General features: G+C 41.4%; 1 protein-coding gene and 1 non-coding gene across 13 annotated transcripts in view; both read left to right on the top strand.

Moving 5' to 3' along the window:
* LOC123261717 (potassium voltage-gated channel protein Shaker) overlaps nucleotides 1–17,842 on the top strand; it is a 1,350,734-nt gene that overhangs the window by 770,058 nt on the left and 562,834 nt on the right. The gene's annotated exons all lie outside the window — the stretch shown is intronic.
* Nucleotides 11,293–11,395, top strand: LOC123262324. Its single transcript, XR_006508916.1, has one exon. It is a non-coding gene; the product is annotated as a U6 spliceosomal RNA (small nuclear RNA).

Consider the following 17,842-nt stretch of genomic DNA (forward strand, 5'->3'; position numbering starts at 1 on the left):
GTAAAACTATTATCACAGAGTGATTAGTTTTATCCAAATTAAAAATCAATTTTTGTGATAATTAAGAAAATAAAAGTTTTAATAAATATTACATTTATAAATACTTCGAGGTTACTATCTGGTTTATGTTTTAAACCTTTTGTTAATTTTATATAAATCATTAAAAAATAAATGTGGATATAAACATGGCGGCTTTGTTTATTTCTGGTAAGTTGTTTAATGTTAACTGTGTAATAAATACGGAATAAATATGTATTCAAAAAATTCGCTGATTTTTTTAGAATTTTTTAAATACAAATTTTGATTTTTTTAATTTACACTCTAGTTTTAATTAATTTTTTCATCATTTACCCAATAATAGTACGCGGCTCTAGGCGCTAGGGGGCGATAGTATTCAGGGTTAAAAGTGCGAGAAATCTATTTGCATTGACGTTAATACAATTTTGTGAATTAAAGACTGAGCGCTGTATAGCATTACATCATTAAGATACAAGAATTTTTTTACTGACGAGTACTGTCTCATTATTGAAGTCATCTACCGCAGCAGTCAACCATTGGCTGAACTACATACAGAACCTTCCTATTGATAATTATAAAAAATCAATTACAACCAGCATCGCTCCGTACTTAAAAAATAATACGCTGAAAAATAGCAGAGAAACGCCAAAGATCGATACACTGGTAAAATGTATCAAGTATGAAATTGAAGATATCTTCAAATCCTGTAGAAGAAGCTCAACCATAGGAGCCCGTATGGCCGATCAATGATATTTAATGTTTTGGGAGCTATTATATTTCTATGATGGGATAATTCAAGATATACACAAGGAAACAAAAGAATATTTTACTCCTTTCACTTCCATGAACTACTACCAAGACACCTACGGCGTAAACAATGATGACCATGATGTAACCTATTAATTATAATAAAGAAATAAACAACTTACGTTTTTTTTCACAAATTTATAATATTTAATTTTTTTTTATGATTGTAGTTTTAAAAAGGAATTAAAATAAAAAAAATATCTGTTTTTATAAGTATGAATGTGCGCGTAAAGCAACTTGATAAATAAAAGAAGAAAAAACGAAATATCAATCTTTTCATTCTTGTTCAACCACCCTAGACCCCCCGTACCTACCCACAAAAATCTTCTTATTATTTTATGACCTATAAAAATGTTTATTACCCCTCAAAATACACCTGCATACATCTGAAGACGCCACTCATCACCAAAACAAACAACCACCCTAGGCGTGGGAAAGACCTCCGAGGATTAATCAATGCCCTGACTACAGCAGGGAATTCCCTTGAACCACTGGAGGGGATGGGAAAACCCCTGGGCCCAATGAAGGAGGAAGGGAAAAGACTGGCACCAGTATCGGGGAGTGGGGGCCAGACATGTCTCTCTAGATCTGATCTCTTGTAGTCCGGGCCAAACGGACTTGAAATTCGGATTTAGTGGGTCGAAATACATGTCGGTAGGTAGGTCCGGTCCAAAGTACATTCCATTTTGTGTGCCGGTGTAATTATTTCATAACACCAAAAATTCTCCGAAAAGAAATGTCGTAGTTATGTCAGAAAAACAATTTTTTCCAAATTTTTTGTCAACGATTTCTCTCGAACCAATGAATCGATTTTGACGTTCTTGAGGCCAATCGACGTGGTTTTTTACGGTTAAGAGCTGATTAGTTTTTGGAATTGATCAGTACAGCCACTTTTATTTTTGCGATTTCTCAAAACCTACTGGTTCGAATCGGTTTAAATTGTATTGAAAATTCAGTCTATTTTCAAATAACTACAAACTTCTTCGAAAAATCATAGTTTGCGCAACCTATAAATCCTCTTCATAATAAAAAACGTGATTAAGTGCCATCGTCAGAGATTATATTAAGTTAAGAAACGTTATCTTGCTTAGCTAAGCTAAATGTCTTTATTATTTTAAGAATTATTGCATTTGAAACATTATAATCATGAATTTAACCGTTTGATGAAACCGTTTTAACCATAAAACTCAAATTATCGGATAATTGTTTATTTCAATGACCACCATTTACTAAGCAATTAGTAAAAAAACAGTTATTTTTCAATTTTCTTTGTTTTTAAAAAAATTAAGTTTCTCGATGATTAACATGTTCAACTTTTCGTTCTGTATTTTTTTCTTGTCTTACGAGGATTTCCGAAAATTTTCGGACCGGTGTTATGATAAATAAGACTCAAAGAAAAATCAGGAAAACGGTTGACCTAGAAGGCCATCCCTGCAACTTTCCGCTAATTCCATACCGGGGCGCTTAAAATTTCATTTACGACGTTTTTGAGCTCTTCGAGCTCAAAAATACAATTTATATGTTGTTTCGTGCTCTCCGAGCTCAAAAAGATTACTTTTCTATGCTTTTGAGCTCTTCAAGCTCAAAACTTCGATAGAAGGTTAATAAAACACTATTTTTTGAGTTTTCAAACCGCAATAACTTTTGAATGAATAAAATAATTTTCACGCGATTGGCGGCATTCGACGTAGTTTTTTAAGTCTTATGTAAAATCTTTAAGTTTTAATTGATCAAACTATAAATTTCGGAGTAATTCTAAAAAAACACTTTTTTAGGTTTTCTTTCCTGCACGATATCTCTCGAACGAATCAACCGATTTTGACCGGATTAGCAGCGATCGACGTGGTTTTTCAAGGTTAAGAGCTGATTAGTTTCTTAAGTTGATCGATAGAGCCGTTCGAAAGTTATTCCAAGAAAACCATTAAAAAAAAAAATTATTTTTTTCAATTTTTCTGATATTTTTCTTAGATTTTTCTTAGATTTTTCGCAATCTATCAGGCCGAATCAATCCAATCTGTATTCAAAATCTAAGTTTGGACAAGCCCTTTGGAATGGTGCCAACCACAATCGAATCGGTCGCGCCATTCAAAAGTTATGAGAGGTTTACATACTTATATACACACACACACACACACACACACACACACACACACACACACACACACACACACACACACACACACACACACACACACACACATACATGCATACAGACATACGGACATTATCGCGAAAACATTCAGGGAAGCTTCCTAGGACCTTAAGACGTCGAGATCTGATGAAAACTCGATTTTCGAAAAACGAGGTAAAACCAATAACTTCCCGATTTTTGAAAATCTTCGATTTCTCGAAATCAAATTACAAACAATGCAAGTTATTGTAACGGACTTCTCGTTACCCGGTAAATTCCCCTATTTCGGTACCCAGTTATTTATCGACAGGTCACAGTGCGCTGTGATCTAAAGCTCGTTTAGAGTTAGTGAAAAAAGCCCCAAGGTGGAGAAGCCGGCGTAGTGGTAGTGGAGAGAGCAGAGGAAGCAAGAAAGGAAGAAGAAAATTTGGTAAGACTCATTGTGACTGAGTGACTTGACTGGACGACACGCAAATTTTTCTAAAACATCCAGCTAAAGTAATTATTTTTATTCTGCTTGTCTAACGTGGGACGAAGCGATATCATTTTGTTAATTTAATGCTTGCTAGGCTGAATGCCAACTTAGTTAAATTGATTTTAATTTGTGATAATTTCTAATGCTGATTTGCGGCCGCTTAGAGTCTTAGCTAAAGAAAGACGGGCCCTTTACCATCGAAAGAGGTCAACTACACTGAGCGCTGAAGAACTAAGAACAGAAGAACGGCAGCACAGCATCTCGCGATGGCAACTTGAGTGGGACGCCGCAGCAAAAGGAAGATGGACACACCGCCTCATACCAAAGATCGACGTTTGGCTGAGCCGAAACCATGGTGAAGTCAACTATTACCTAACGCAGATGTTGTCAGGACATGGGTGCTTTCGAGAGTATCTGCACCGCTTTAAGCACGACGATTCTCCGGAGTGCCCGTCTTGTCCAGGGGTTATTGAGGACGCAAGGCACGTTTTCTTTGTGTGTCCACGTTTCGATCCTCAGCGTGAGGAGTTAGAGAGGATCCTGAACTGGAGAATCCAACCAGAGACAATAGTAGATGCAATGTTGTCGAATCAAACTGCTTGGAACGCTACAAGCACTTTTGCCACAGAAGTGCTTACAGAGCTGCGTTCCATTGAAAGAAAAAGAGCAAATGACAGAAACTAGAAGGAAGGAAAAATAACACCTTAGCCACCAGAAGGAATAGCGGTAGCTGGATCCTCCCCTCACGAAGTAATGCCTGACGGCGGTTTCCATGAGGGATTAGAGGAAAGAAGAAAAGGGGTTTAGGGTTTAGTGGGTAGGGGCGTTAGGGTCGAGTTTTAGTATGACACTGCGTCGAGTCGCCACATATCCAGGCCAAACAACTATGCCTGGAATCCGTAAGAAGGATTCCCCCCCCTAAGATAAAAAAACACACACACACACACACACACACACACACACACACACACACACACACACACTCGTGTCGGGCTTGCTGAGTCTCGCATCGGGCGCCTCCTCAGGTGGCGGATAGGGGAATGCCCGGCATATCTGCACGTCAGATGCGTCGGGTACCGAGGAAATAGAATACTCGGGGTGGACCAAAACCTAGCAAAAGATGATATGGAAATGTCAGAAGATTTTCAAACATCGTTTACAGTACAGAGGATGGATACCTCAGTGCCGGCAAGGGAAGGCGTGCAAACGGGCCTAAACTCGTCGTTATCAAGCGACCGTTTGAACAGTGGAGTAGATCCCATGGCTCTGCTGTCTAGCAATGCTAGCAAGGTTACAGGGAGTACGAAATCAGCCCAGATGGCAGAGAACGGACAGCTGAGCAACATTCCTTCAAAAAGTGGAGGACCTTTTGCTCCTGCCACTAATCAAACCCACCGAGGAAGAATGAACTCTCTACCGACCGTCACCGGCCAACAGTCACCAATGGAGAGGCTCGGCAACAAGATTGATGAGTTAGCTGACTTCATAAAAGACAAAAAGAATCTCCACCATGAGATCAGAAATTTGGTTTCGTCTATTAGTACGGCATATAGGCTGGCCAACAAATCACCAACGAAGTCGGCGTCAACGACTCAAACATCTCTGAGTCTGAACAAAAAATCACAGCCACCTCTGACCACTCCTAAGAAATTACCACAGCAAGGAGATGCCAACACGAAGAGGCCGCTGTCCACGCCCAGCCCTTCCTCAGGTATTGACAAGCCAGCACAGAAAAAGACAGCCCGGGAAGACACCTGGACTGAAGTGACTTGGCAAAACAAAAAAAAAGAAAGAACAGGAGCCAGCGGCTCAATCTGCTACAGCCCAAAACCAGCCAAACAACGGTGGCTCCAAGAAACTGAGGAGGAAAAAGACAAGAACTAAAGCTGTGCTTGTCCAACCGGCTGAAGGGCAAACATACGCCGATCTCCTCAAGGAAATCAAGGCCAAGGTAAGTCCTGTCGAGACGAGCGTAGACATACATTCTATTAAAAAGACGAAACACGGAGCCGTTCTCTTTGAAATGGCTCCTTGAAATGCAGTAGAGTCAGCCACTGCAAACATCGGCACGGTCAAAACGCTAACACCAACAACAACGATCGAGATCCTCGACTTAGATGAAATCTCTACCGAGAGCGAAGTCCGTGAAGCACTCAAACGTGAATTCACTGAAAACATGGAGGTCAAACGGGTAAATTTGACAAAACCCACACCACGAGGTAATCGGGCAGCCTTCTGCGAACTAGACGAGCCCAGTGCGATGAAGGCCCTTGACAAGGCCCATATACGGATCGGTTTGGTGAACTGTCGTATACGCCCAGTAGTAAAAGTAACACGTTGTTTTAAATGTCTTGGTTATGGACACCAAACACGTCAGTGTGCGGGACCAGACAGAAGCAGGTGCTGCTACAAATGTGGCGGAGAGAACCACAAGGCCGTAAACTGCACGGAGAAGTTAAAATGCTTCCTTTGTGCTTCGGACAAAGATGCCCAGGATAGTCTATGCCATATTTCTGGCACTGGAGCATGTAAGGCATTCCGCAAAACACTTGCAGAAGCCACGAAAGGTCATAAATGACACGCATACTACAAGGCAACCTGAATAGGTGCGCCTTGGCGCAAAACCTGCTGCGCCAGCGTGTTTTCGAAGATAAAATTGACGCCTGCTTTATCTGCGAGCAATATCTAAACATCGAAGGTAAAACATGGTTCGCAGACGAAACTGGCACGGCAGCAATTTGGATTGTGAACATAAAGAACGTTACCGTCAACAACAGCGGAGGTGGAGCAGGTTTTGTCTGGATTCGAACCCCCACAACCTACTTCATGAGCGTCTATCTCTCACCTAACGAAGGGATTAGTGTGTTCCGACAGAAACTCGCAAATATAGAAGATGCGGTCACTAAGTTCGACGGCGAAGTTATCGTAGCCGGAGACTTCAACGCTAAATCGGCTGAGTGGGGCACTGCTTTCTCCGACACCAGAGGAAACGAGGTCGCTGACGTCGTGGCTAGACTCGACCTCATAGTGCTGAACACCAGGAGCACCACGACCTTTAGAAGACCAGGGTACCAAGAATCCATCCTCGACATCTCATTGGCGACTCCAAGGACTGCCAACATGATTGAAGACTGGACAGTATCCGAAGAATACAGTGGCAGTGATCACCAGTTTGTGACATTCAGCGTTGGATTGGCATTTGCTCCGGTTTCACAACGCGACGTTTCTAAGCGGAAGTGGAATGCCAAAAGGCTTGATCCAGAGGCATTGCAAGCTTCACTCGCACGAAGCTGGTCTATTCTCCAGAACAACCCAACACCGGATACCTGCAGCGAGACGGGAAAGGCAGTGCTGAACACGATGAAGGAAATTACTGCAGCATGTGACGCCTCTATGCCGCGGCTGAAAAACCAGAGCTTCCACAGGCTGGCGTACTGAAACGCCACCTGAAATTCGCAAAACACAAAACCGAGATGGTCGTTCTGACTCGCCAAAAATGGTTCCCAAAACCATTTGCTGTGGACATGGGAGGAATAACGCTAACGTCAACAAGGGCCCTGCGCTATCTGGGGGTAATAATAGACGAGAAACTATCTTTCCGCGAACAACTATCTTTCCGCGAACACCTCGATAGTGCATGCCAGAAAGCCAGCAAGACGGTGTCTAGCCTAGCAAGAATTATGACGAATACTATGAGACCAAGAACCAAAAAGAGGAGAGTCCTTCTGGAAGCAGTCCATTCGGTACTGCTTTATGGAGCGGAAATATGGGCAGATATATTAAAGCAGAAAACCTATCGGCGGAAAATGGCAGCAGTGCAGCGGCGAGGCGCTCTCAGAGTTGCCTGCGCCTACCGCACGGTTTCCGAAGCGGCTGTATTGGTCATTGCGGGAGCTGCGCCCATCGACCTATTAACGTTCGAGAGAGCAAGACTCTACGACGCTAAAATCGGTGGCGAAAACATGAAGGAGGCAAAAACGAGGATAAAAACGGAAACGCAGCAAGAGTGGCAGGACCGATGGACGTCGGGAGAAACAGGCAGATGGACAGCGCGACTGATCCCAAACATCAACGTCTGGCTTTCTCGGAAGCACGGGGACACGGACTTCTTTCTGACCCAGCTACTGACGGGACATGGGCAGTTCAATGCCTATCTATTCAAGATGGGTTTTCACAGCACACCAACGTGCAAATACTGTCCAGACAAAATTGACAACGCCGAGCACACGTTTTTCGAGTGTGATCGATGGAAGGACGATAGAATCTGCACCGAAGAAACAATGGGCACCGCGCTCTCCCCTGAGAGCTTGGTAACCTGCATGATCAAATAGAAGAAAACTGGACAGCTGTAGTAGCCTACGCGCAGCGTCTCTTGAAAGAAAAAATCGCAGAAAGGGATTAGAAACCAGTATTAACAAGAAGTAGGTGTCGTGAGGCACAACATGGACTGGATTGAAGTAATGCTAACGCGGTCCTGATCCAGTCTTCCCTGTAACATATATAGGGAAACGAGAGAGGAGGATGTTTAGTCGGTATTGTTGCAAAATAATATTGTCTTCTGAGTCCGACATACCCAGGCACCAACACCTAGTCCTGGCAACAACACCAAGTCCTAGCATACGTAAACGTATTTTACCTCCTCTATAAAAAAAAAAAAAAAAAAACACTCACACACACACACACACACACACACACACACATAGGTACATACATACACATACATACATAAATCCCGTGTCGGGCTGCTGGGACTCGCATCGGGTGCCTCCCCAGGTGGTGGATAGGGGAATGCCTGGCACATATGTCAGGTACCGACGAAATAAAATACTCGGGGTTGACGAAACCCAGCAAAACAAAACGATATGGAAATGTCACAGAACTTTCAAACATTGCTTACCGCACAGGGGAGGGATACCTCAGTGCCGGCGAGGGAAGGCGTGCAAACGGGCCTAAACTCGTCGTCATCAAACGACCGTTTGGACAGCAGGGTGGACCCCATGGCTCCGATGTCTAGTAGTGCTACAGAGAGTACCACAACAGCTCAGATGGAAGTAGACGTACAGCCAAGCAACGTTTCGAAAGAGAGTAGAGGGCCTATTGCTCACATTAATACTCATGCTCACCGAGAAATGAGCAACTCTTTACCGACCGTCATCGGCCGAAAATCATCAATGGAACGACTCGGCAGCAAGATTAAAGAGTTAGCTGATTTCATCAAAGACAAAAGAAATCTTCTCCATTAAATCAGAAAATTGGTTACATCCATTGCCACTGCATATAGGCTGGCCAACAAATCACCAACGACGTCGGTGATTACCACGCAAACATCTCCGTAAATAACTACAAACGCACAGCCACCTTCAGTCACGCCTGAGAAACCACAACAGCAAAGAGAGAAAAACAACAAGAAGAGGCTGCTGTCCACGCCCAGCCCTTCCTCAGGTATTGACAAGCCAGCACAGAAAAAGACAGCCCGGGAAGACACCTGGACTGAAGTGACTTGGCAAAACAAAAAAAAAGAAAGAACAGGAGCCAGCGGCTCAATCTGCTACAGCCCAAAACCAGCCAAACAACGGTGGCTCCAAGAAACTGAGGAGGAAAAAGACAAGAACTAAAGCTGTGCTTGTCCAACCGGCTGAAGGGCAAACATACGCCGATCTCCTCAAGGAAATCAAGGCCAAGGTAAGTCCTGTCGAGACGAGCGTAGACATACATTCTATTAAAAAGACGAAACACGGAGCCGTTCTCTTTGAAATGGCTCCTTGAAATGCAGTAGAGTCAGCCACTGCAAACATCGGCACGGTCAAAACGCTAACACCAACAACAACGATCGAGATCCTCGACTTAGATGAAATCTCTACCGAGAGCGAAGTCCGTGAAGCACTCAAACGTGAATTCACTGAAAACATGGAGGTCAAACGGGTAAATTTGACAAAACCCACACCACGAGGTAATCGGGCAGCCTTCTGCGAACTAGACGAGCCCAGTGCGATGAAGGCCCTTGACAAGGCCCATATACGGATCGGTTTGGTGAACTGTCGTATACGCCCAGTAGTAAAAGTAACACGTTGTTTTAAATGTCTTGGTTATGGACACCAAACACGTCAGTGTGCGGGACCAGACAGAAGCAGGTGCTGCTACAAATGTGGCGGAGAGAACCACAAGGCCGTAAACTGCACGGAGAAGTTAAAATGCTTCCTTTGTGCTCCAGGCAAAGATGCCCAGGATGGTTTATGCCATATTTCTGGCACTGGAGCTTGCAAGGCATTCCGCACAGCACTTGCAGAAGCTATGAGTGGGCAGAAATGACACGCATACTACAAGGCAACCTGAATAGATGCGCCTTGGCGCAAAACCTGCTGCGCCAGCGTATCTTTGAAGATAAAATCGACGTCTGCTTCATCTGCGAGCAATATCTTAACATCGAAGGTAAAACATGGTTCGCAGACGAAACTGGCATGGCAGCAATTTGGATTGTGAACACAAAGAACGTTACCGTCAACAACAGCGGAAGTGAAGCAGGTTTTGTCTGGATTCGAACCCACACAACCTGCTTCAAAAGGGCGACAGAATCAGCACCGAAGAAACAATAGGCACAACGCTCTCCCCTGAGAGCTTGGTAATCTGCATGATCACAAAAGAAGAAAACTGGTCAGCTGTCGCAGCCTACTCGCAGCGCCTTTTAAACGAAAAAGACGCAGAAAGGGATTAGAAACCAGTAGTAACAAGAAGTAGGTGTCGTGAGACACAACATGGACTGGATCGAAGTAATGCTAACGCGGTCCCGATCCAATCTTCCCTGTAACATCTATGGGGAAAGGAGAGAGGAGGATGTTTAGTCGGTATTGTTGCAAAATAATATTGACTTCTGAGTCCGACATACTCAGGCACCAACACCTAGTCCTGGCACCAACACAAACATACATACAGACATAGTGACACTCTCGTGGGGATAATCAGGGAAGCTTCCTGTGACTCTCAAACGTCGAAATCTGATGAAAAATCGATTTTCGTAATACGGGGTAAAACCAATAACTTTCCGATTTTTGAAAATCTGAGATTTTCTTAGCGAAAAGTTGAAATTTCTTTAAAGTACAACAGCTAATCCCTGAAATTACAAAACTGTTTCAAACATGTACTTCTAACGAATTTTTTGTAAAATTACCATCGAAATTTTCCACTTTGTAGCTTAGGACGGTCATTGATTCTATGCTATATTCGAATCCCGAAAAAAATCGACCCGGAAAAACTTTTGAAGTTATGAAAAATTCATATTATTTCATTAATATTATTACAAAATAAAAATTATAATAATAATATTTTTTTTTTGTAACCAAAAATGGTGCGATCATTCTGGAGTTGCTTCTTTTTCAGGAAAATTGTAGGTGCAATACGATTATTATTATTATTATTGATATTAGTAGATTTCATAGAAATTTAACTGATGCATTGGTCCTCATGACGGAACTTTTGAAAAATTTAGCTATATTTTGACTCAGCTCGTCAAGCGGATTCAGAAAATGCATATGGTTCAAAAGTTCATATATATATATATGTATTCATATATAATTACGTGAATGCTTACCGTAAGATGGACGGTGTGGCTTAATGTATATAGAATAAACGAAAGGAAATTTAGTATAGACCGGATAGCTCAAATGGTAGAGAAGCCGACATGTTTCGGAACGTTCTGGGTTTGAATCCCAGTCCGAGCTATCTGATAATTTTTTCTCGCATATTCTATAAACTCACATTAAGATGATCCACTCCACATTCCTTTCTCAATCCTTTCCTACCAATATCCTGTTACGTGAATGTGGAACGCTTCACGTAATAATTACCGTAACTCCTATTCTTTCCCACTTTACAGCATTGTTTATATTTGTAAAAAAAAGATACAGAAAAGATTAGCATGGCCCCTGCGCAAGGATGACACGCAAAATCGTGAAGCGTTCCACATTTTTTTACAAATATAAATAATGCTGTGAAGCATAATTTATGAAAAAAAATATCATTATAACCATATTTTTGTTGAGTTTTAAAAAGTTTATATTAAAACAAATTGAGTTTGTAATACTTTATTAATATAAATTTATTTCTATCGTTTATTATAACAATAAATGGCCATAAACGGTACAGTGGCCACAAATGGTACTTCTACCTTACATAGTAATCATCTTAAAAAATTCTGAAATATGGAAGGGTGTTTTTTTTTTCAAAAATATCAATTTTTGAATTTCAAAAAAAAATTTTTTTTCGTTTTTTGCAACTTCTAAATAAGGTAAAGTTATGCAGAAACATCGTGTTGTAATTTTGAAAATTAAAACTTGAATTCATCACGTGGAAATATTGAATAATAAATTAATTTCAACTTTTTTTTATTTTTTTGACATGGTCTCAAAGTCATCCTTAACGCATAGAAAATCGAAAAAAAGTTGCAATTAATTTATTATTCAATATTTTTACGTGATGCATTCAAGTTTTAATCATTAAATTTACAATATTATGTATCTGCATAACTTCACCTTATTTAAAAGTTGCAAAAAAAAAAAAAATTTTTTTTTGAAATTCATAAATTGATATTTACGAAAAAAAACACCCTTCTAAAAATTGCAGAATTTTTTAAGATAATTACTATGCATCATACAAAAAAAAATTGAGCTAAAATTTTAACTTCGTTCGTTATGTTTAACAATTTTCAAAAATTAAAAATTTGGCATTTTTGAAAATTTTTTTCCTAAAATATTTTTTTTTTCAATTACCTTAAGTGTCCCTTTTTAAAAAAACAAAAGGTCATTCGTATATCTACAGTAGCGTTCGAGATATCACAAAAAAAATTAAGAAACTCGAAAAATAGCGAAACTGTCAAATTGCATATCTCAAGTGATTAAAAAATGCATTCATTTTAATCTGTTACATTCCCGCGATTCGGTTATAAGAACAATTCATCGGCTATATTATCAGCAAAAATAAAATGTATGTAAAATTCTTAGTTCATTGACTGAATAGCTACAGGTGAAATTAGATTTCGGAAACCTTACAACGACTTTTTCGCCGCTACCAAAGAGACGATTATTTTGAGAAAGTATAATTATTAAGAAAGAAAAATATTCAAATCCGTTGACTTTGGAGGCCATCTCTGTAATTTCCTGTTTCTTTTAAGATTCTATCAAATTATATATAGCAGGAACTATAATTGAAGAATATGAATTTTTTGACAATTATTACTCCCGCACTCCTATGTGGGGGAGAAATTTCGTAAAATCCTATTCAAGATAATTTCTACATTATAAACAAAAGGTTTCAACAAAACTTCGAGTCCATAGAAACTTTTGTTTGGAAATGAGAAATTTTCATTGTTAACACTCCTGCAATCCCTTTTAGGATTAGAAATTAAGAAAATCCATTCTTAACTTAACTTGACATCATACACAAAGATTTCTACCAAATTTAGAGTCTGTAGAAGTTACAGTTTGGAAAATAAAATTTTAAATTTTAACAACCACTGCGGCAATCCTTATCATAAGTAGAATTTATTAAAATTCGTTTTGAGATGATAACCACGTGAAAAATAAAAGATTCTTACCTAATTTGCAGCTTTTAGAAGCTATATTTTGAAAATTGAGATTATTTATTGTTAACACCTACTCCCACGATCTTTATTGGAGATGATTTGTTGTAAAATACGTTCTTAAATCATTTCTATATCATGGATAGAAGACTCCTACTAAATTTGGAGTTTATAGGAGCTATAGCTAGGAAATTAAGAATTTTATTTGTTAACCCACCCCTACAAATCCCTTTGAGGTGAGCCATCCTAAAATTCGTTCGTATATTATTTCTACATCTCTTACGGAAAATTCTCATCCAATTTGGAGCCTATGGGAGATATAGTTCAAAAACGAAAATTTTTTATTGTTAATACCCCCGTAATTTTCATTAAGGTAGGATATCGTTAAATTCGTTCATAATTCGTTAAAACTCCTGTAATCTCTATTAGGATTGGAATTTAATAAAATCAATTCTTAGCTGAGATTGACACAAATATTATACCGGAAGATTTCTACCAAATTTAGAGTCTACAAAAGTTACAGTTTGGAAATTAAAATTGAAAATTCTAACTCCCACCCCTGCAATCGCTATTGAAGGTAGAATTCATAGAAATTCTCATTCAGATCACTTCTACATCACACATAGAAAAGTCCTACTGAATTCGAAGTCTATAGGAGCTATAACTGGGAAATTTAAAATTTCAATTGTTAACACCCACCCCTGCAATCCATATTTGGAGTAGGTTGCCATAAAAGCCACTCTTAGATCAGTTATATATCACATATAGAAGATCCCTACCAAATTTGGAACCTATGGGAGCTATAGCTTAGACATTTTAAATTTCCATTGTTAACACCCTCCCCCGCAATCCTTATTGGGGATGAGTTATCATAAAATCCGCTCATAGATAATTTTTACATCACATATAGAAGATTCCTACCAACTTTAAAGCATGTAAAAGCTATTATTTAAATACGGTAATTTTTCATTTTTAACACCCCCGCAACACCCCTTGTGGCTGGAACTTCGTAAAATCCGTTCTTAGCTGAGCTCTACTCGGCGAAAAGAATATTCCTACCAAATTTCAAGTTTCTACACCTTATGGTTTCAGAGATCTCGTGAGAAGTGACTATATCTATAGAAAGTCTCCTATATATATATATATATATATATATATATATATATAGCTGCATATATATATATATATATATATATATATATATATATATATATATATATATACGACGATCACCATCGATGACAGTTGGTTAGTCAGTCCTGCAAGAGCAGAGGTGACTAAAGACTGTCGTGGAGATCCGTTGACTGTTATACGGACCTAGATCAACTATCGACGGGGATCAATTTCAATGGAACTGAAGACTAGCGCCACCAACTTCAACGAAGGAAGAAGCGGGTACTTCTCTATGAGGAAGAGGATTCGAGGCTGGACTGTTGACGGATTCGGACGCGCTTTTGCGCGCTCCGCAACCTAAAGTTAATTGCGAAGTATTGTCGCGATTTTGTTCACTTGAAATTAATTGATAAATTGTATTGAAGTATTTATTTTTTTTTTAAATAATTTACTTATCGAGTCGACCGCATGAAGCTTTTCCAAGTTGCTACGATGAGGACGACGCTCAATTGCTTGGTAAGCCGACGTTCTTGTTCAGTGTTGAATCCAGCGTATAGAGTCCACGTTGTAATTTTGTAAAATATTTTGATTAACAAAATAATACGCGAGGATTCAACGCTTTACGATTATTTTTTTTTGTAATGCTGTTATTACATAGTGTGATTGCCGATGTATGAATGCGAGTGTGAGAAATAAAATTGAGGTGACGACGTTTTAAATTTGGTTTAAAATTAAGAGAAACGTTAAGTTACGACGTTTTAATAATATTGTTAAAAGTTAATATTGACCTCCGACGTATGTTTTGTTAAATAAATTGTTATTTTTTTCTGTTAAATTTTTCTGAATTTACTTCGAGTAATTTTAAGAATTTTCGTTTAGTTTGCTGTCCTATTTTTTAACGACGAGTATTTCAGCATGGCCTGCCACCCTGAGGAAGAGGTAAGAGCTAGCTGAAGTCGCAGTAGTAAATAATTGGAGATCATTTTCCTGGCGCCCTTTTTCTAATAATAATTCTTTTTTTTAGAAAGCCAAAAATTTCCAATATAAACGGTGAGCCTGGCTTGGTAAATCCCCGGGTCAGGCAAAAACCCCGTTATATATTTTGGCGCCAAACGTGGGGCTACACGAAGAGATCTTGACGCGTCATGATTGAAGTTTGTTTTGTATTACTCGGCCAACGCGTTAATTTATCCAATCGAATATGACTTCTGACGACGAGACCGTAAAAGACCAGGTACCTCTTGATCACGACCCTTCACAAGACCGTGACCCCGCGAACAATGGGGACGATCCTGCTAATTCAGCATTCCGACCGCCTACGACACTGCCTGGTCGCGTATTTACGCCACTTCCGAGTAGCTCGAGGCAGAATACGTCCCGAACTGAACAAGATTCCCTCGTATTGAAGCGACGACGACTTACGGCTGAACGACTTCGAATTCACGTTGAAGTCGCAGACTTAGATCGTAAGACGCTGGAACTAAGCGCTCTGTGAACAATCAATGCGCACGATTGATCAAACGGGGTCGACGACTCGATCCATGAATGAAGCCGACGAATGGGTTCATGCATTAATTTCGCTACAGGTCAGCGAAATACTGGTTACCCTCAACGCGAACCCATTAGGGTCATCCGACATACTCCGTGACCGATTATTACGTACATTGAAACGCAATTTTGATCCCGAAACGGTATGGACCCTCGAAGATCAGCCGATTACGCGATTCTTGGATGAAATCACGGACAAAGGGGTCCAGAATCCCTTTATCTCGCCGCCTCGCTGCGGAGCAGCAGCGACAACGACGATGACGACTACGACGACGATTACGACAATGGCGACTGGTCTATTGACGGTGAACACGACACCCACGAGTACCGGGAGGTATTTAACGATGGAATCGCGACCCCTTATGTCGACTGGCGTTCCTTTAGGGCGCAGGCGACCCATCCCAAGCCCACGAACCACCCAAAGTTCAATGCAGGTACGTTTCCCACCGTCAGCGAACTCCACGATGAGCCAAGTGACTCAGCATGCTAATCAGCCAGGATATTCGCCTATTTCGAGAGAGTGTCCTGATTTGGACCCTCGCAATAGTCTTTCGCGTACCGGGGGCGCGCATTACCAGCCCGCGATGTACGAGCGCGTGTCCAAGTGGAACTTGAAGTTCTCTGGACAAGACTCGTCGAAACTCGAACCCTTTTTACGGCGCCTGGAAGAGTGCCAGGTGACATGTGGCCTTAATGACGCTGATGAGTTGGCGGTGATGCCACTAGTATTCACAGGAGCGGCCAAGACGTGGTGGACCCACATCAAAGGGACCATCGACTCGTACGACGTCTTGTGCCAGGCCCTTCGAGAGCGTTTCGGTGAACACGATATTGAGTGTCGTATTTTAGGCGAGGTGGTAAACCGAACTCAGGTCCATTTAGAGGCAGGTTTGGATTACCTAGACTCCCTTCTGGCAATGTGGGCACTAGTTAGTGAGCCGTTGCCAGTACGCCTACAATTGACCTTCACGTACAATAATCTTCGTTCGGAGTATGACGTCGTGATACGCCGTGAAGATTTCTCGTCGTTTGGCGAGCTCTATCGGCTCGTACGTAATTATGATTGACCAAGACGCCGGATGCAGCCTCGCACCCCGGTTACGCTAAACGAAAGCGTAATGCCAGAGCTGGCATATCAACCCGATTGATATACGCCACGTAACCCAAATAAGAAGACGAGAGCACAGGTGGCGGCTATTGACGACGCTTCGTCACCACCAAAATCACCTAAATCAATGAATTCGTTCCGGAAGAAAGGGAAACCCGCGAAGGCCCAAGTGATCCCACCACCAGCTGTAGAGGATGCGCAACAGGTGGCCGCGTTGAATGCTTCGGCAACCGCGTTCGTACTACGTGATAGGACGGGCCAACCACGACCATTTACTATCAATCTTGCACTCCGAAGGTGCTGCTTTAATTGTGGCCAACCAGGTCATCTTCAAGCAGCCTGTCCGAGCCCTCCTCGAACTGGCTAATGCTGAACTTGCGGTTCAGCAGACTGTACCACAGCTGGATGCCCAGGTTGCATCCGCTGGCAGCAACGTCGGGCTGCGTCGCCGGGAAACGCTCCCCGGAGACAGCAGTAAACGATCCACCGCTGATCTCCGTCGAAATTGGGATAAAAATTCCGGTTAAAGAGGTTGCCGCTGCGACTGCTTTGCCTCTACCGGACATCTTGGACATCGAAATCGAGCCTTTTGGCCCTGCGAACCAGACTTTCGACGCTAAAAACCCCGTTATATATTTTGACACCCAACGTGGGGCGGTAAGTCTGCTGCAACGTAAGACGCCACCGACCTTGGTGCCGAAGGTGTCGCGCGACATTTCGAGGATGCAAGCGATGGCACTTGCCGTAAAGCTCTGCGAGGAGCCCAACCGTCCACCGATCCAACATGCAGGCTGTTGGAACTGCGGCCTGAACCATCCGATGGCTGAATGCCCCTTCCCACGGGGAACCTTTTGCGCTCACTGCAGCCACCAGGGGTTTTATTTCGATAAGTGCCCTCGGTGCAACCCCACAATGTTTGGTTTGCCAGAGCAACCCCGAGCAAGCGATGTCTGCCAGAGACGCCATTAGCCACTGCCGAAGAGGCGTAGGTAGCCGATACGTCGGCCAAAGAGAAATTTTTTTTGTTTATTTTATTATTAGAATTATTTTTTGTCTTGTTTTGATGTAGAA

Source organism: Cotesia glomerata, linkage group LG3 (genome assembly GCF_020080835.1).
Source record: "Cotesia glomerata isolate CgM1 linkage group LG3, MPM_Cglom_v2.3, whole genome shotgun sequence".
Classification (NCBI taxonomy): Eukaryota; Metazoa; Arthropoda; class Insecta; order Hymenoptera; family Braconidae; genus Cotesia; species Cotesia glomerata.